Raw genomic sequence first — 22,815 nt, 5'->3', positions numbered from 1 at the left:
TTTCCCTCCATCAGGGAACAAACCTAATTATATTGTAAATATCTCTTTCCCACCAACAGGGAACAAACCTAAATATACTGTAAATACCTCTTTCCTTCCATCAGGGAACAAACCTAAATATATTGTAAATATCTCTTTCCCTCCATCAGGGAACAAACCTCAATATACTGTAAATACCTCTTTCGTTCCATCAAGGAACAAACCTAAGTATACTGTAAATACCTCTTTCCCTCCAACAGGGAACAAACCTAAGTATACTGTAAATATCTCTTTCCCTCCATCAGGGATCAAACCAAAATATACTGTAAATAACTCTTTCCCTCCAACAGCGAACAAACCTAAGTATACTGTAAATATCTCTTTCCCTCCATTAGGGAAAAAAAGTAAATATACTGTAAATACCTCTTTCCCTCCATCAAGGAAAAAACCTAAATATACTGTAAATACCTCTTTCCCTCCAACAGGGAACAAACCTAAGTATACTGTAAATACCTATTTCCCTCCAACAGGGAACAAACCAAAGTATACTGTAAATATCTCTTTCACTACATCAGGAAACAAACCTAAATATACTGTAAATACATCTTTCCTTCCAACAGGGAACAAACCTAAGTATACTGTAAATATCACTTTCCCTCCAACAGTAATAACTATTTCCCTCCAACAGGGAACACACCTAAACATACTGTAATTACCTCTTTCCCTCCAACAGCGAACAAACCTAGGTATACTGTAAATACCTCTTTCCCTCCAACAGGGAACAAACCTAAGTATACTGTAAATATCTCTTTCTCTCCAACAATAAACAAACCTAAGTATGCTGTAATTACCTCTTTCCCTCCAACAGCGAACAAACCTAAGTATACTATTAATACATATTTCCCTCCAACAGTTAAAAAAACTAAGTGTACTGTAAATATCTCTTTCCCTCCAACAGGGAACAAACCTAAGTATACAGTAAATAACTCTTTCCCTCCAACAGGGAACAAGCCTAAGTATACAGTAAATAACTCTTTCCCTCCAACAGGGAACAAACCTAAGTATACTGTAAATATCTCTTTCCCTCCAAAAGGGAACAAACCTAAGTATACTGTAAATATCTCTTTCCCTCCAATAGGGAACAAACCTTAGTATACTGTAAATATCTCTTTCCCTCCAACAGGGAACAAACCTAAATATACTGTAAATACCCCTTTCCCTCCAACAGGGAACAAATCTAAGTATACTGTAAATACCTCTTTCCCTCCATCAGGAACAAACCTAAATATATTGTAAATATCTCTTTCCCTCCAACAGGGAACAAACCTAAATATACTGTAAATACATCTTTCCATCCATCAAGGAAGAAACCTAAGTATACTGTCAATATATCTTTCCCTCCAACAGGGAAAAAACCTAAGTATACTGTAAATATCTCTTTCACTACATCAGGAAACAAACCAAAGTATACTGTCAATACATCTTTCCTTCCAAAAGGGAACAAACCTAAGTATACTGTAAATATCTCTTTCCCTTCAACAGGGAACATACCTAGGTATACTGTAAATATCTCTTTCCCTCCAACAGGGAACAAACCTAAATATACTGTAATTACATCTTTCCCTCCAACAGCGAACAAACATAAGTATACAGTAAATACCACTTTCCCTCCAACAGGGAACAAACCTAAATATACTGTAAATATCTCTTTCCCTCCAACAGGGAACAAACCTAACTATACTGTAAATACTTCTTTCCTTCAATCTGGGAACAAACCTAAGTATACTGTAAATACCTCTTTCCCTGCAACAGGGAACAAACTTAAGTATACTGTAAATATATCTTTCCCTCCAACAGGGAACAAACCTAAATATACTGTAAATATCTCTTTCCCTCCAACAGGGAATAAACCTAAGTATACTGTAAATATCTCTTTCCCTCCATCAGGGAACAAACCTGAGTATACTGTAAATACCTCTTTCCCTCCAACAAGGAACAAACCTAAATATACTGTAAATACCTCTTTCCCTCCATCAGGGATCAAACCAAAATATACTGTAATTATCTCTTTCCCTCCAACAGGGAATAAACTTAAGAATACTGTAAATAACTTTTTCCCTCCAACAGCGATCAAACCTAAGTATACTGTAAATATCTCTTTCCCTCCATTAGGGAAAAAAAGTAAATATACTGTAAATACCTCTTTCCCTTCATCAGGGAAAAAACCTAAATATACTGTAAATACCTCTTTCCCTCCAACAGGGAACAAACCTAAGTATACTGTAAATACCTATTTCCCTCCAACAGGGAACAAACCAAAGTATACTGTAAATAAATCTTTCCCTCCAACAGGGAACAAACCTAAGTATACTGTAAATATCTCTTTCACTACATCAGGAAACAAAAATAAATATACTGTAAATACATCTTTCCTTCCAACAGGGAACAAACCTAAGTATACTGTAAATATCTCTTTCCCTCCAACAGTAATAACTATTTCCCTCCAACAGGGAACACACCTAAATATACTGTAATTACCTCTTTCCCTCCAACAGCGAACAAACCTAGGTATACTGTAAATACCTCTTTCCCTCCAACAGGGAACAAACCTAAGTATACTGTAAATATCTCTTTCTCTCCAACAATAAACAAACCTAAGTATGCTGTAATTACCTCTTTCCCTCCAACAGTGAACAAACCTAAGTATACTATTAATACATATTTCCCTCCAACAGTTAAAAAAACTAAGTGTACTGTAAATATCTCTTTCCCTCCAACAGGGAACAAACCTAAGTATACAGTAAATAACTCTTTCCCTCCAACAGGGAACAAGCCTAAGTATACAGTAAATAACTCTTTCCCTTCAACAGGGAACAAACCTAAGTATACTGTAAATATCTCTTTCCCTCCAAAAGGGAACAAACCTAAGTATACTGTAAATATCTCTTTGCCTCCAATAGGGAACAAACCTTAGTATACTGTAAATATCTCTTTCCCTCCAACAGGGAACAAACCTTAGTATACTGTAAATATCTCTTTCCCTCCAACAGGGAACAAACCAAGGTATACAGTAAATAACTCTTTCCCTCCAACAGTGAACAAACCTAAGAATACAGTAAATAACTCTTTCCCTCCAACATGGAACAAACCTAAGAATACTGTAAAAATCTCTTTCCCTCCAACAGGGAACAAACCTAAGTATACTGTAAATATCTCTTTCCCTCCAATAGGGAACAAACCTTAGTATACTGTAAATACCTCTTTCCCTCCAACAGGGAACAAACCTAAATATACTGTAAATATCCCTTTCCCTCCAACAGGGAACAAATCTAAGTATACTGTAAATACCTCTTTCCCTCCATCAGGAACAAACCTAAATATATTGTAAATATCTCTTTCCCTCCAACAGGGAACAAACCTAAATATACTGTAAATACATCTTTCCATCCATCAAGGAAGAAACCTAAGTATACTGTAAATACCTATTTCCCTCCAACAGGGAACTAACCTAAGTATACTGTCAATATATCTTTCCCTCCAACAGGGAAAAAACCTAAGTATACTGTAAATATCTCTTTCACTACATCAGGAAACAAACCAAAGTATACTGTCAATACATCTTTCCTTCCAAAAGGGAACAAACCTAAGTATACTGTAAATATCTCTTTCCCTTCAACAGGGAACATACCTAGGTATACTGTAAATATCTCTTTCCCTCCAACAGGGAACAAACCTAAATATACTGTAATTACATCTTTCCCTCCAACAGCGAACAAACATAAGTATACAGTAAATACCTCTTTCCCTCCAACAGGGAACAAACCTAAATATACTGTAAATACCTCTTTCCCTCCAACAGGGAACAAACTTAAGTATACTGTAAATATATCTTTCCCTCCAACAGGGAACAAACCTAAATATACTGTAAATATCTCTTTCCCTCCAACAGGGAATAAACCTAAGTATACTGTAAATATCTCTTTCCCTCCATCAGGGAACAAACCTGAGTATACTGTAAATACCTCTTTCCCTCCAACAAGGAACAAACCTAAATATACTGTAAATACCTCTTTCCCTCCAACAGGGAACAAACTTAAATATACTGTAAATATCTCCTTCCCTCCAACAGGGAACAAACCAAAATATACAGTAAATACCTCTTTCCCTCCAACAGGGAACAAACCTAAATATACTGAAAATATCTCTTTATCTCCAACAGGGAACACACCTAAATATACTGTAATTACCTCTTTCCCTCCAACAGCGAACAAACCTAAGTATACTGTAAATACCTCTTTCCCTCCATCAGGGAACAAACCTAAGTATACTGTAAATATATCTTTCTCTCCAACAATAAACAAACCTAAGTATGCTGTAATTACCTCTTTCCCTCCAACAGCGAACAAACCTATGTATACTATTAATACATATTTCCCTCCAACAGGTAAAAAAACTAAGTGTACTGTAAATATCTCTTTCCCTCCAACAGAGAACAAACCTAAGTATACAGTAAATAAATCTTTCCATCCAACAGGGAACAAGCCTAAGTATACAGTAAATAATTCTTTCCCTCCAACAGGGAACAAACCTAAGTATACTGTAAATATCTCTTTCCCTCCAAAAGGGAACAAACCTAAGTATACTGTAAATATCTCTTTGCCTCCAATAGGGAACAAACCTTAGTATACTGTAAATATCTCTTTCCCTCCAACAGGGAACAAACCTTAGTATACTGTAAATATATCTTTCCCTCCAACAGGGAACAAACCTAAGTATACTGTAAATAACTCTTTCCCTCCAACAGGGAACAAACTTAAGTATACTGTAAATATCTCTTTCCCTCCAACAGGGAACAAACCTAGGTATACAGTAAATAACAATTTCCCTCCAACAGGGAAAAAACCTAAGTATACAGTAAATAACTCTTTCCCTCCAACAGGGAACAAACCTAAGTATACTGTAAAAATCTCTTTCCCTCCAACAGGGAACAAACCTAAGTATACTGAAAATATCTCTTTCCCTCTAATAGGGAACAAACCTTAGTATACTGTAAATACCTCTTTCCCTCCAACAGGGAACAAACCTAAATATACTGTAAATACCCCTTTCCCTCCAACAGGGAACAAACCTAAGTATACTGTAAATACCTCTTTCCCTCCATCAGGAACAAACCTAAATATATTGTAAAATATCTCTTTCCCTCCAACAGGGAACAACCCTAAATATACTGTAAATACATATTTCCATCCATCAAGGAAGAAACCTAAGTATATTGTAAATACCTATTTCCCTCCAACAGGGAACTAACCTAAGTATACTGTCAATATATCTTTCCCTTCAACAGGGAAAAAACCGAAGTATACTGTAAATATCTCTTTCACTACATCAGGAAACAAACCTAAGTATACTGTCAATACATCTTTCCTTCCAAAAGGGAACAAACCTAAGTATACTGTAAATATCTCTTTCCCTTCAACAGGGAACATACCTAGGTATACTGTAAATATCTCTTTCCCTCCAACAGGGAACAAACCTAAATATACTGTAATTACATCTTTCCCTCCAACAGCGAACAAACCTAAGTATACAGTAAATTCCTCTTTCCCTCAAGCAGGGAACAAACCTAAATATACTGTAAATATCTCTTTCCCTCCAACAGGGAACAAACCTAAGTATACTGTAAATACCTCTTTCCTTCAATCAGGGAACAAACCTAAGTATACTGTAAATATATCTTTCCCTCCAACAGGGAACAAACCTAAATATACTGTAAATATCTCTTTCCCTCCAACAGGGAAAAAACCTAAGTATACTGTAAATATCTCTTTCCCTCCAACAGGGAACAAACCTTAGTATACTGTAAATATATATTTCCCTCCAACAGGGAGCAAACCTAAGTATACTGTAAATACCTCTTTCCCTCCAACAGGGAACAAACCTAAGTATACTGTAAATATCTCTTTCTCTAGAACAAGAAACAAACCTGAGTATGCACTTTCCCTCCAACAGCGAACAAACCTAAGTATACTGTAAATACCTCTTTCCCTCCAACAGGGGACAAACCTAAATATACTGTAAATATCTCTTTCCCTCCAACTTGGAAAAACCTAAGTATACTGTAAATACATCTTTCCTTCAATCAGGGAACAAACCTAAGTATACTGTAAATAACTCTTAACCTCCAACAGGGAACAAACCTAAGTATACTGTAAATATCTCTTTCCCTCCAACAGGGAACAAACCTAAATATACTGTAAATATATCTTTCCCTCCAACAGGGAACAAACTTAAGTATACTGTAAATATCTCTTTCCCTCCAACAGTGAACAAACCTAAATATACTGTAAATACCCCTTTCCCTCCAACAGGGAACAAACCTAAGTATACTGTAAATATCTCTTTCCCTCCAACAGGGAATAAACCTAAGTATACTGTAAATATCTCTTTCCCTCCATCAGGGAACAAACCTAAATATACTGTAAATACCTCTTTCCCTCCAACAGGGAACATACCTAAATATACTGTAAATATCTCCTTCCCTCCAACAGGGAACAAACCTAAATATACTGTAAATACCTCTTTCCCTCCAACAGGGAATAAACCTAAATATACTGAAAATATCTCTTTATCTCCAACAGGGAGCAAACCTAAGTATACTGTAAATATATCTTTCCCTCCAACAAGGGAACAAACCTAAGTATACTGTAAATATTTCTTTCCCTCCAACAGGGATTAAACCTAAGTATACTGTAAATATATATTTCTGTCCAACAGGGAACACACCTAAGTATACTGTAAATATATCTTTCCCTCCATCAGGGAACAAACCTAAGTATACTGTAAATATCTCTTTCCCTCCAACAGGGAACAAACCTAAATATACTGTAAATATCTCTTTATCTCCAAAGGGGAACAAGCCTAAGTATACAGTAAATAATTATTTCCCTCCAACAGTGAACAAACCTAAGTATACTGTAAATACCTCTTTCCCTCCAACAGCGAACAAACCTATGTATACTATTAATACATATTTCCCTCCAACAGTTAAAAAAACTAAGTGTACTGTAAATATCTCTTTCCCTCCAACAGAGAACAAACCTAAGTATACAGTAAATAAATCTTTCCATCCAACAGGGAACAAGCCTAAGTATACAGTAAATAACTCTTTCCCTCCAACAGGGAACAAACCTAAGTATACTGTAAATATCTCTTTCCCTCCAAAAGGGAACAAACCTAAGTATACTGTAAATATCTCTTTGCCTCCAATAGGGAACAAACCTTAGTATACTGTAAATATCTCTTTCCCTCCAACAGGGAACAAACCTTAGTATACTGTAAATATATCTTTCCCTCCAACAGGGAACAAACCTAAGTATACTGTAAATAACTCTTTCCCTCCAACAGGGAACAAACTTAAGTATACTGTAAATATCTCTTTTCCTCCAACTGGGAACAAACCTACGTATACAGTAAATAACACTTTCCCTCCAACAGGGAAAAAACCTAAGTATACAGTAAATAACTCTTTCCCTCCAACAGGGAACAAACCTAAGTATACTGTAAAAATCTCTTTCCCTCCAACAGGGAACAAACCTAAGTATACTCAAAATATCTCTTTCCCTCCAATAGGGAACAAACCTTAGTATACTGTAAATACCTCTTTCCCTCCAACAGGGAACAAACCTAAATATACTGTAAATACCCCTTTCCCTCCAACAGGGAACAAACCTAAGTATACTGTAAATACCTCTTTCCCTCCATCAGGAACAAACCTAAATATATTGTAAAATATCTCTTTCCCTCCAACAGGGAACAACCCTAAATATACTGTAAATACATCTTTCCATCCATCAAGGAAGAAACCTAAGTATATTGTAAATACCTATTTCCCTCCAACAGGGAACTAACCTAAGTATACTGTCAATATATCTTTCCCTTCAACAGGGAAAAAACCGAAAAATACTGTAAATATCTCTTTCACTACATCAGGAAACAAACCTAAGTATACTGTCAATACATCTTTCCTTCCAAAAGGGAACAAACCTAAGTATACTGTAAATATCTCTTTCCCTTCAACAGGGAACATACCTAGGTATACTGTAAATATCTCTTTCCCTCCAACAGGGAACAAACCTAAATATACTGTAATTACATCTTTCCCTCCAACAGCGAACAAACCTAAGTATACAGTAAATACCTCTTTCCCTCCAACAGGGAACAAACCTAAATATACTGTAAATATCTCTTTCCCTCCAACAGGGAACAAACCTAAGTATACTGTAAATACCTCTTTCCTTCAATCAGGGAACAAACCTAAGTATACTGTAAATACCTCTTTCCCTCCAACAGGGAACAAACTTAAGTATACTGTAAATATATCTTTCCCTCCAACAGGGAACAAACCTAAATATACTGTAAATATCTCTTTCCCTCCAACAGGGAAAAAACCTAAGTATACTGTAAATATCTCTTTCCCTCCAACAGGGAACAAACCTTAGTATACTGTAAATATATATTTCCCTCCAACAGGGAGCAAACCTAAGTATACTGTAAATACCTGTTTCCCTCCAACAGGGAACAAACCTAAGTATACTGTAAATATCTCTTTCTCTAGAACAAGAAACAAACCTGAGTATGCACTTTCCCTCCAACAGCGAACAAACCTAAGTATACTGTAAATACCTCTTTCCCTCCAACAGGGGACAAACCTAAATATACTGTAAATATCTCTTTCCCTCCAACAGGGAAAAACCTAAGTATACTGTAAATACATCTTTCCTTCAATCAGGGAACAAACCTAAGTATACTGTAAATAACTCTTAACCTCCAACAGGGAACAAACCTAAGTATACTGTAAATATCTCTTTCCCTCCAACAGGGAACAAACCTAAATATACTGTAAATATATCTTTCCCTCCAACAGGGAACAAACTTAAGTATACTGTAAATATCTCTTTCCCTCCAACAGTGAACAAACCTAAATATACTGTAAATACCCCTTTCCCTCCAACAGGGAACAAACCTAAGTATACTGTAAATATCTCTTTCCCTCCAACAGGGAATAAACCTAAGTATACTGTAAATATCTCTTTCCCTCCATCAGGGAACAAACCTAAATATACTGTAAATACCTCTTTCCCTCCAACAGGGAACATACCTAAATATACTGTAAATATCTCCTTCCCTCCAAAAGGGAACAAACCTAAATATACTGTAAATACCTCGTTCCCTCCAACAGGGAATAAACCTAAATATACTGAAAATATCTCTTTATCTCCAACAGGGAACAAACCTAAGTATACTGTAAATATATCTTTCCCTCCAACAAGGGAACAAACCTAAGTATACTGTAAATATTTCTTTCCCTCCAACAGGGATTAAACCTAAGTATACTGTAAATATATATTTCTGTCCAACAGGGAACACACCTAAGTATACTGTAAATATATCTTTCCCTCCATCAGGGAACAAACCTAAGTATACTGTAAATATCTCTTTCCCTCCAACAGGGAACAAACCTAAATATACTGTAAATATCTCTTTATCTCCAAAGGGGAATAAACCTAAATATACTGTAATTATCTCTTTCCCTCCAACAGGGAACAAACCTAAGTATACAATAAATATCTCTTTCCCTCCAACAGGGAACAAGCCTAAGTATACAGTAAATAATTATTTCCCTCCAACAGTGAACAAACCTAAGTATACTGTAAATACCTCTTTCCCTCCAACAGCGAACAAACCTATGTATACTATTAATACATATTTCCCTCCAACAGTTAAAAAAACTAAGTGTACTGTAAATATCTCTTTCCCTCCAACAGAGAACAAACCTAAGTATACAGTAAATAAATCTTCCATCCAACAGGGAACAAGCCTAAGTATACAGTAAATAACTCTTTCCCTCCAACAGTGAACAAACCTAAGTATACTGTAAATATCTCTTTCCCTCCAAAAGGGAACAAACCTAAGTATACTGTAAATATCTCTTTGCCTCCAATAGGGAACAAACCTTAGTATACTGTAAATATCTCTTTCCCTCCAACAGGGAACAAACCTTAGTATACTGTAAATAACTCTTTCCCTCCAACAGGGAACAAACTTAAGTATACTGTAAATATCTCTTTTCCTCCAACTGGGAACAAACCTACGTATACAGTAAATAACACTTTCCCTCCAACAGGGAAAAAACCTAAGTATACAGTAAATAACTCTTTCCCTCCAACAGGGAACAAACCTAAGTATACTGTAAAAATCTCTTTCCCTCCAACAGGGAACAAACCTAAGTATACTGAAAATATCTCTTTCCCTCCAATAGGGAACAAACCTTAGTATACTGTAAATACCTCTTTCCCTCCAACAGGGAACAAACCTAAATATACTGTAAATACCCCTTTCCCTCCAACAGGGAACAAACCTAAGTATACTGTAAATACCTCTTTCCCTCCATCAGGAACAAACCTAAATATATTGTAAAATATCTCTTTCCCTCCAACAGGGAACAACCCTAAATATACTGTAAATACATCTTTCCATCCATCAAGGAAGAAACCTAAGTATATTGTAAATACCTATTTCCCTCCAACAGGGAACTAACCTAAGTATACTGTCAATATATCTTTCCCTTCAACAGGGAAAAAACCGAAAAATACTGTAAATATCTCTTTCACTACATCAGGAAACAAACCTAAGTATACTGTCAATACATCTTTCCTTCCAAAAGGGAACAAACCTAAGTATACTGTAAATATCTCTTTCCCTTCAACAGGGAACATACCTAGGTATACTGTAAATATCTCTTTCCCTCCAACAGGGAACAAACCTAAATATACTGTAATTACATCTTTCCCTCCAACAGCGAACAAACCTAAGTATACAGTAAATACCTCTTTCCCTCCAACAGGGAACAAACCTAAATATACTGTAAATATCTCTTTCCCTCCAACAGGGAACAAACCTAAGTATACTGTAAATACCTCTTTCCTTCAATCAGGGAACAAACCTAAGTATACTGTAAATACCTCTTTCCCTCCAACAGGGAACAAACTTAAGTATACTGTAAATATATCTTTCACTCCAACAGGGAACAAACCTAAATATACTGTAAATATCTCTTTCCCTCCAACAGGGAAAAAACCTAAGTATACTGTAAATATCTCTTTCCCTCCAACAGGGAACAAACCTTAGTATACTGTAAATATATATTTCCCTCCAACAGGGAGCAAACCTAAGTATACTGTAAATACCTGTTTCCCTCCAACAGGGAACAAACCTAAGTATACTGTAAATATCTCTTTCTCTAGAACAAGAAACAAACCTGAGTATGCACTTTCCCTCCAACAGCGAACAAACCTAAGTATACTGTAAATACCTCTTTCCCTCCAACAGGGGACAAACCTAAATATACTGTAAATATCTCTTTCCCTCCAACAGGGAAAAACCTAAGTATACTGTAAATACATCTTTCCTTCAATCAGGGAACAAACCTAAGTATACTGTAAATAACTCTTAACCTCCAACAGGGAACAAACCTAAGTATACTGTAAATATCTCTTTCCCTCCAACAGGGAACAAACCTAAATATACTGTAAATATATCTTTCCCTCCAACAGGGAACAAACTTAAGTATACTGTAAATATCTCTTTCCCTCCAACAGTGAACAAACCTAAATATACTGTAAATACCCCTTTCCCTCCAACAGGGAACAAACCTAAGTATACTGTAAATATCTCTTTCCCTCCAACAGGGAATAAACCTAAGTATACTGTAAATATCTCTTTCCCTCCATCAGGGATCAAACCTGAGTATACTGTAAATACCACTTTCCCTCCAACAAGGAACAAACCTAAATATACTGTAAATACCTCTTTCCCTCCAACAGGGAACATACCTAAATATACTGTAAATATCTCCTTCCCTCCAACAGGGAACAAACCTAAATATACTGTAAATACCTCTTTCCCTCCAACAGGGAACAAACCTAAATATACTGAAAATATCTCTTTATCTCCAACAGGGAACAAACCTAAGTATACTGTAAATATATCTTTCCCTCCAACAAGGGAACAAACCTAAGTATACTGTAAATATATCTTTCCCTCCAACAGTGATTAAACCTAAGTATACTGTAAATATATATTTCTGTCCAACAGGGAACACACCTAAGTATACTGTAAATATATCTTTCCCTCCATCAGGGAACAAACCTAAGTATACTGTAAATATCTCTTTCCCTCCAACAGGGAACAAACCTAAATATACTGTAAATATCTCTTTATCTCCAAAGGGGAATAAACCTAAATATACTGTAATTATCTCTTTCCCTCCAACAGAGAACAAACCTAAGTATACAATAAATATCTCTTTCCCTCCAACAGGGAACAAGCCTAAGTATACAGTAAATAATTATTTCCCTCCAACAGTGAACAAACCTAAGTATACTGTAAATACCTCTTTCCCTCTAACAGGGAACAAACCTAAGTATACTGTAAATATCTCTTTCCCTCCATCAGTGAACAAACCTAAGTGTACTGTAAATAGCTGTTTCCCTCCATCAGGGAAAAAACCTAAATATATTGTAAATATCTCTTTCGCTCCAACAGGGAACAAACCAAAGTATACTGTAAATACCTCTTTCCCTCCAACAGGGAACAAATCTAAATATACTGTAAATACCTCTTTCCTTCAATCAGGGAACAAACTTAAATATTTTGTAAATAACTCTTTCCCTCCATCAGGGAACAAACCTAAATATACTGTAAATACCTCTTTCCTTCCATCAAGGAACAAACCTAAGTATACTGTAAATACCTATTTCCCTCCAACAGGGTACAAACATAAGTATACTGTAAATATCTCTTTCCCTCCATCAGGGATCAAACCTAAATATACTGTAATTATCTCTTTCCCTCCAACAGGGAATAAACCTAAGTATAATGTAAATATATCTTTCCCTCCAACAAGGGAACAAACCTAAGTATACTGTAAATATATCTTTCCCTCAAACAGGGATCAAACCTAAGTATACTGTTAATATATCTTTCCCTCCAACAGGGAACACACCTAAGTATACTGTAAATATCTCTTTCCCTCCATCAGGGAACAAACCTAAGTATACTGTAAATATATCTTTCCCTCCAACAGGGAACAAACCTAAATATACTGTAAATATCTCGATATCTCCAACAGGGAATAAACCTAAACATACTGTAATTATCTCTTTCCCTCCAACAGGAAACAAACCTAAGTATACTGTAAATATCTCTTTCCCTCCAACAGGGAACAAACCTAAGTATACTGTAAATACCTGATTCCCTCCATCAGGGAAAAAACCTAAATATACTGTAAATATCTCTTTCCCTCCAACAGGGAACAAACCTAAGTATACTGTAAATATCTCTTTCCCTCCATCAGGGAACAAACCTAAATATATTGTAAATATCTCTTTCCCACCAACAGGGAACAAACCTAAATATACTGTAAATACCTCTTTCCTTCCATCAGGGAACAAACCTAAATATATTGTAAATATCTCATTCCCTCCATCAGGGAACAAACCTAAATATACTGTAAATACCTCTTTCCTTCCATCAAGGAACAAACCTAAGTATACTGTAAATACCTCTTTCCCTCCAACAGGGAACAAACCTAAGAATACTGTAAATATCTCTTTCCCTCCATCAGGGATCAAACCAAAATATACTGTAATTATCTCTTTCCCTCCAACAGGGAATAAACTTAAGAATACTGTAAATAACTCTTTCCCTCCAACAGCGAACAAACCTAAGTATACTGTAAATACCTCTTTCCCTCCATTAGGGAAAAAACCTAAATATACTGTAAATACCTCTTTCCCTCCATAAGGGAAAAACCTAAGTATACTGTAAATACCTCTTTCCCTCCAACAGGGAACAAACCTATGTATACTGTAAATATATCTTTCCCTCCAACAGGGAACAAACCTAAATATACTGTAAATACATCTTTCCTTCCAACACGGAACAAACCTAAGTATACTGTAAATATCTCTTTCCCTCCAACAGTAATAACTATTTCCCTCCAACAGGGAACACACCTAAATATACTGTAATTACCTCTTTCCCTCCAACAGCAAACAAACCTAAGTATACTGTAATTACCTCTTTCCCTCCAACAGCGAGCAAACCTAAGTATACTATAAATACATCTTTCCCTCCAACAGTTAAAAAAACTATGTGTACTGTAAATATCTATTTCCCTCCTACAGGGAACAAACCTAAGTATACAATAAATATCTCTTTCCCTCCAACAGGGAACAAGCCTAAGTATACAGTAAATAATTCTTTCCCTCCAACAGGGAACAAACCTAAGTATACTGTAAATATCTCTTTCCCTCCAACAGGGAACAAACCTAAACATACTGTAAATATCTCTTTCCCTCCAGCAGGGAACAAACTTAAGTATACGGTAAATATCTCTTTCCCTCCATCAGGAAACAAACCTAAGTGTACTGTAAATACCTATTTCCCTCCATCAGGGAACAAACCTAAATATACTGTAAATATCTCTTTACCTCCAACAGGGAACAAACCAAAGTATACTGTAAATAAATCTTTCCCTCCAACAGTGAACAAACCTAAGTATACTGTAAATATCTCATTCACTACATCAGGAAACAAACCTAAATATACTGTAAATGCATCTTTCCTTCCAACAGGGAACAAACCTAGGTATACTGTAAATATCACTTTCCCTCCAACAGGGAACACACCTAAATATACTGTAATTACCTCTTTCCCTCCAACAGCGAACAAACCTAAGTATACTGTAAATACCTCTTTCCCTCCATCAGGGAACAAACCTAAGTATACTGTAAATATATCTTTCACTCCAACAATAAACAAACCTAAGTATGCTGTAATTACCTCTTTCCCTCCAACAGCGAACAAACCTATGTATACTATTAATACATATTTCCCTCCAACAGTTAAAAAAACTAAGTGTACTGTAAATATCTCTTTCCCTCCAACAGAGAACAAACCTAAGTATACAGTAAATAAATCTTTCCATCCAACAGGGAACAAGCCTAAGTATACAGTAAATAACTCTTTCCCTCCAACAGGGAACAAACCTAAGTATACTGTAAATATCTCTTTCCCTCCAAAAGGGAACAAACCTAAGTATACTGTAAATATCTCTTTGCCTCCAATAGGGAACAAACCTTAGTATACTGTAAATATCTCTTTCCCTCCAACAGGGAACAAACCTTAGTATACTGTAAATATATCTTTCCCTCCAACAGGGAACAAACCTAAGTATGCTGTAAATAACTCTTTCCCTCCAACAGGTAACAAACTTAAGTATACTGTAAATATCTCTTTCCCTCCAACAGGGAACAAACCTAGGTATACAGTAAATAACACTTTCCCTCCAACAGGGAAAAAACCTAAGTATACAGTAAATAACTCTTTCCCTCCAACAGGGAACAAACCTAAGTATACTGTAAAAATCTCTTTCCCACCAACAGGGAACAAACCTAAGTATACTGAAAATATCTCTTTCCCTCCAATAGGGAACAAACCTTAGTATACTGTAAATACCTCTTTCCCTCCAACAGGGAACAAACCTAAATATACTGTAAATACCCCTTTCCCTCCAACAGGGAACAAACCTAAGTATACTGTAAATACCTCTTTCCCTCCATCAGGAACAAACCTAAATATATTGTAAAATATCTCTTTCCCTCCAACAGGGAACAACCCTAAATATACTGTAAATACATCTTTCCATCCATCAAGGAATAAACTTAAGTATATTGTAAATACCTATTTCCCTCCAACAGGGAACTAACCTAAGTATACTGTCAATATATCTTTCCCTTCAACAGGGAAAAAACCGAAGTATACTGTAAATATCTCTTTCACTACATCAGGAAACAAACCTAAGTATACTGTCAATACATCTTTCCTTACAAAAGGGAACAAACCTAAGTATACTGTAAATATCTCTTTCCCTTCAACAGGGAACATACCTAGGTATACTGTAAATATCTCTTTCCCTCCAACAGGGAACAAACCTAAATATACTGTAATTACATCTTTCCCTCCAACAGCGAACAAACCTAAGTATACAGTAAATACCTCTTTCCCTCCAGCAGGGAACAAACCTAAATATACTGTAAATATCTCTTTCCCTCCAACAGGGAACAAGCCTAAGTATACTGTAAATACCTCTTTCCTTCAATCAGGGAACAAACCTAAGTATACTGTAAATACCTCTTTCCCTCCAACAGGGAACAAACTTAAGTATACTGTAAATATATCTTTCCCTCCAACAGGGAACAAACCTAAATATACTGTAAATATCTCTTTCCCTCCAACAGGGAAAAAACCTAAGTATACTGTAAATATCTCTTTCCCTCCAACAGGGAACAAACCTTAGTATACTGTAAATATATATTTCCCTCCAACAGGGAGCAAACCTAAGTATACTGTAAATACCTCTTTCCCTCCAACAGGGAACAAACCTAAGTATACTGTAAATATCTCTTTCTCTAGAACAAGAAACAAACCTGAGTATGCACTTTCCCTCCAACAGCGAACAAACCTAAGTATACTGTAAATACCTCTTTCCCTCCAACAGGGGACAAACCTAAATATACTGTAAATACATCTTTCCTTCAATCAGGGAACAAACCTAAGTATACTGTAAATAACTCTTAACCTCCAACAGGGAACAAACCTAAGTATACTGTAAATATCTCTTTCCCTCCAACAGGGAACAAACCTAAATATACTGTAAATATATCTTTCCCTCCAACAGGGAACAAACTTAAGTATACTGTAAATATCTCTTTCCCTCCAACAGTGAACAAACCTAAATATACTGTAAATACCCCTTTCCCTCCAACAGGGAACAAACCTAAGTATACTGTAAATATCTCTTTCCCTCCAACAGGGAATAAACCTAAGTATACTGTAAATATCTCTTTCCCTCCATCAGGGAACAAACCTGAGTATACTGTAAATACCTCTTTCCCTCCAACAAGGAACAAACCTAAATATACTGTAAATACCTCTTTCCCTCCAACAGGGAACATACCTAAATATACTGTAAATATCTCCTTCCCTCCAACAGGGAACAAACCTAAATATACTGTAAATACCTCTTTCCCTCCAACAGGGAATAAACCTAAATATACTGAAAATATCTCTTTATCTCCAACAGGGAACAAACCTAAGTATACTGTAAATATATCTTTCCCTCCAACAAGGGAACAAACCTAAGTATACTGTAAATATATCTTTCCCTCCAACAGGGATTAAACCTAAGTATACTGTAAATATATATTTCTGTCCAACAGGGAACACACCTAAGTATACTGTAAATATATCTTTCCCTCCATCAGGGAACAAACCTAAGTATACTGTAAATATCTCTTTCCCTCCAACAGGGAACAAACCTAAATATACTGTAAATATCTCTTTATCTCCAAAGGGGAATAAACCTAAATATACTGTTATTATCTCTTTCCCTCCAACAGGGAACAAACCTAAGTATACAATAAATATCTCTTTCCCTCCAACAGGGAACAAGCCTAAGTATACAGTAAATAATTATTTCCCTCCAACAGTGAACAAACCTAAGTATACTGTAAATACCTCTTTCCCTCCAACAGCGAACAAACCTATGTATACTATTAATACATATTTCCCTCCAACAGTTAAAAAAACTAAGTGTACTGTAAATATCTCTTTCCCTCCAACAGAGAACAAACCTAAGTATACAGTAAATAAATCTTTCCATCCAACAGGGAACAAGCCTAAGTATACAGTAAATAACTCTTTCCCTCCAACAGGGAACAAACCTAAGTATACTGTAAATATCTCTTTCCCTCCAAAAGGGAACAAACCTAAGTATACTGTAAATATCTCTTTGCCTCCAATAGGGAACAAACCTTAGTATACTGTAAATATCTCTTTCCCTCCAACAGGGAACAAACCTTAGTATACTGTAAATATATCTTTCCCTCCAACAGGGAACAAACCTAAGTATACTGTAAATAACTCTTTCCCTCCAACAGGGAACAAACTTAAGTATACTGTAAATATCTCTTTCCCTCCAACAGGGAACAAACCTACGTATACAGTAAATAACACTTTCCCTCCAACAGGGAAAAAACCTAAGTATACAGTAAATAACTCTTTCCCTCCAACAGGGAACAAACCTAAGTATACTGAAAATATCTCTTTCCCTCCAATAGGGAACAAACCTTAGTATACTGTAAATACCTCTTTCCCTCCAACAGGGAACAAACCTAAATATACTGTAAATACCCCTTTCCCTCCAACAGGGAACAAACCTAAGTATACTGTAAATACCTCTTTCCCTCCATCAGGAACAAACCTAAATATATTGTAAAATATCTCTTTCCCTCCAACAGGGAACAACCCTAAATATACTGTAAATACATCTTTCCATCCATCAAGGAAGAAACCTAAGTATATTGTAAATACCTATTTCCCTCCAACAGGGAACTAACCTAAGTATACTGTCAATATATCTTTCCCTTCAACACGGAAAAAACCGAAGTATACTGTAAATATCTCTTTCACTACATCAGGAAACAAACGTAAGTATACTGTCAATACATCTTTCCTTCCAAAAGGGAACAAACCTAAGTATACTGTAAATATCTCTTTCCCTTCAACAGGGAACATACCTAGGTATACTGTAAATATCTCTTTCCCTCCAACAGGGAACAAACCTAAATATACTGTAATTACATCTTTCCCTCCAACAGCGAACAAACCTAAGTATACAGTAAATACCTCTTTCCCTCCAACAGGGAACAAACCTAAATATACTGTAAATATCTCTTTCCCTCCAACAGGGAACAAACCTAAGTATACTGTAAATACCTCTTTCCTTCAATCAGGGAACAAACCTAAGTATACTGTAAATACCTCTTTCCCTCCAACAGGGAACAAACTTAAGTATACTGTAAATATATCTTTCCCTCCAACAGGGAACAAACCTAAATATACTGTAAATATCTCTTTCCCTCCAACAGGGAAAAAACCTAAGTATACTGTAAATATCTCTTTCCCTCCAACAGGGAACAAACCTTAGTATACTGTAAATATATATTTCCCTCCAACAGGGAGCAAACCTAAGTATACTGTAAATACCTGTTTCCCTCCAACAGGGAACAAACCTAAGTATACTGTAAATATCTCTTTCTCTAGAACAAGAAACAAACCTGAGTATGCACTTTCCCTCCAACAGCGAACAAACCTAAGTATACTGTAAATACCTCTTTCCCTCCAACAGGGGACAAACCTAAATATACTGTAAATATCTCTTTCCCTCCAACAGGGAAAAACCTAAGTATACTGTAAATACATCTTTCCTTCAATCAGGGAACAAACCTAAGTATACTGTAAATAACTCTTAACCTCCAACAGGGAACAAACCTAAGTATACTGTAAATATCTCTTTCCCTCCAACAGGGAACAAACCTAAATATACTGTAAATATATCTTTCCCTCCAACAGGGAACAAACTTAAGTATACTGTAAATATCTCTTTCCCTCCAACAGTGAACAAACCTAAATATACTGTAAATACCCCTTTCCCTCCAACAGGGAACAAACCTAAGTATACTGTAAATATCTCTTTCCCTCCAACAGGGAATAAACCTAAGTATACTGTAAATATCTCTTTCCCTCCATCAGGGAACAAACCTGAGTATACTGTAAATACCTCTTTCCCTCCAACAAGGAACAAACCTAAATATACTGTAAATACCTCTTTCCCTCCAACAGGGAACATACCTAAATATACTGTAAATATCTCCTTCCCTCCAACAGAGAACAAACCTAAATATACTGTAAATACCTCTTTCCCTCCAACAGGGAACAAACCTAAATATACTGAAAATATCTCTTTATCTCCAACAGGGAACAAACCTAAGTATACTGTAAATATATCTTTCCCTCCAACAAGGGAACAAACCTAAGTATACTGTAAATATATCTTTCCCTCCAACAGTGATTAAACCTAAGTATACTGTAAATATATATTTCTGTCCAACAGGGAACACACCTAAGTATACTGTAAATATCTCTTTCCCTCCAACAGGGAACAAACCTAAATATACTGTAAATATCTCTTTATCTCCAAAGGGGAATAAACCTAAATATACTGTAATTATCTCTTTCCCTCCAACAGGGAACAAACCTAAGTATACAATAAATATCTCTTTCCCTCCAACAGGGAACAAGCCTAAGTATACAGTAAATAATTATTTCCCTCCAACAGTGAACAAACCTAAATATACTGTAAATACCTCTTTCCCTCTAACAGGGAACAAACCTAAGTATACTGTAAATATCTCTTTCCCTCCATCAGTGAACAAACCTAAGTGTACTGTAAATAACTGTTTCCCTCCATCAGGGAAAAAACCTAAATATACTGTAAATATCTCTTTCGCTCCAACAGGGAACAAACCAAAGTATACTGTAAATACCTCTTTCCCTCCAACAGGGAACAAATCTAAATATACTGTAAATACCTCTTTCCTTCAATCAGGGAACAAACCTAAATATTTTGTAAATAACTCTTTCCCTCCATCAGGGAACAAACCTAAATATACTGTAAATACCTCTTTCCTTCCATCAAGGAACAAACCTAAGTATACTGTAAATACCTATTTCCCTCCAACAGGGTACAAACATAAGTATACTGTAAATATCTCTTTCCCTCCATCAGGGATCAAACCTAAATATACTGTAATTATCTCTTTCCCTCCAACAGGGAATAAACCTAAGTATAATGTAAATATATCTTTCCCTCCAACAAGGGAACAAACCTAAGTATACTGTAAATATATCTTTCCCTCAAACAGGGATCAAACCTAAGTATACTGTAAATATCTTTCCCTCCAACAGGGAACAAACCTAAATATACTGTAAATATCTCGATATCTCCAACAGGGAATAAACCTAAACATACTGTAATTATCTCTTTCCCTCCAACAGGAAACAAACCTAAGTATACTGTAAATATCTCTTTCCCTCCAACAGGGAACAAACCTAAGTATACTGTAAATACCTGATTCCCTCCATCAGGGAAAAAACCTAAATATACTGTAAATATCTCTTTCCCTCCAACAGGGAACAAACCTAAGTATACTGTAAATATCTCTTTCCCTCCATCAGGGAACAAACCTAAATATATTGTAAATATCTCTTTCCCACCAACAGGGAACAAACCTAAATATACTGTAAATACCTCTTTCCTTCCATCAGGGAACAAACCTAAATATATTGTAAATATCTCTTTCCCTCCATCAGGGAACAAACCTAAATATACTGTAAATACCTCTTTCCTTCCATCAAGGAACAAACCTAAGTATACTGTAAATACCTCTTTCCCTACAACAGGGAACAAACCTAAGTATACTGTAAATATCTCTTTCCCTCCATCAGGGATCAAACCAAAATATACTGTAATTATCTCTTTCCCTCCAACAGGGAATAAACTTAAGAATACTGTAAATAACTCTTTCCCTCCAACAGCGAACAAACCTAAGTATACTGTAAATACCTCTTTCCCTCCATTAGGGAAAAAACCTAAATATACTGTAAATACCTCTTTCCCTCCATAAGGGAAAAACCTAAGTATACTGTAAATACCTCTTTCCCTACAACAGGGAACAAACCTATGTATACTGTAAATATATCTTTCCCTCCAACAGGGAACAAACCTAAATATACTGTAAATACATCTTTCCTTCCAACACGGAACAAACCTAAGTATACTTTAAATATCTCTTTCCCTCCAACAGTAATAACTATTTCCCTCCAACAGGGAACACACCTAAATATACTGTAATTACCTCTTTCCCTCCAACAGCAAACAAACCTAAGTATACTGTAAATACCTCTTTCCCTCCAACAGGGAACAAAAATAAGTATACTGTAAATATCTCTTTCTCTCCAACAATAAACAATCCTAAGTATGCTGTAATTACCTCTTGCCCTCCAACAGCGAGCAAACCTAAGTATACTATAAATACATCTTTCCCTCCAACAGTTAAAAAAACTATGTGTACTGTAAATATCTATTTCCCTCCTACAGGGAACAAACCTAAGTATATAATAAATATCTCTTTCCCTCCAACAGGGAACAAGCCTAAGTATACAGTAAATAATTCTTTCCCTCCAACAGGGAACAAACCTAAGTATACTGTAAATATCTCTTTCCCTCCAACAGGGAACAAACCTAAACATACTGTAAATATCTCTTTCCCTCCAGCAGGGAACAAACTTAAGTATACGGTAAATATCTCTTTCCCTCCAACAGGGAACAAACCTAAGTATACTGTAAATACCTCTTTCCCTCCAACAGGGAACAAACCTAAATATACTGTAAATACCCCTTTCCCTCCAACAGGGAACAAACCTAAGTATACTGTAAATACCTCTTTCCTTCCATCTGGAACAAACCTAAATATATTGTAAATATCTCTTTCCCTCCATCAGGGAACAAACCTAAATATACTGTAAAAACCTCTTTCCTTCCATCAAGGAACAAACCTAAGTATACTGTAAATATCTCTTTCCCTTCAACAGGGAACATACCTAGGTATACTGTAAATATCTCTTTCCCTCCAACAGGGAACAAACCTAAATATACTGTAATTACATCTTTCCCTCCAACAGCGAACAAACCTAAGTATACAGTAAATACCTCTTTCCCTCCAACAGGGAACAAACCTAAATATACTGTAAATATCTCTTTCCCTCCAACAGGGAACAAACCTAAGTATACTGTAAATACCTCTTTCCTTC

This window comes from Taudactylus pleione, unplaced genomic scaffold (assembly GCF_031769625.1).
Source record: "Taudactylus pleione unplaced genomic scaffold, aTauple2 ptg000050l, whole genome shotgun sequence".
Taxonomy (NCBI): domain Eukaryota; kingdom Metazoa; phylum Chordata; class Amphibia; order Anura; family Myobatrachidae; genus Taudactylus; species Taudactylus pleione.
The sequence above is the reverse complement of the archived record's forward strand: the minus strand, read 5'-3'. Positions refer to the sequence as shown.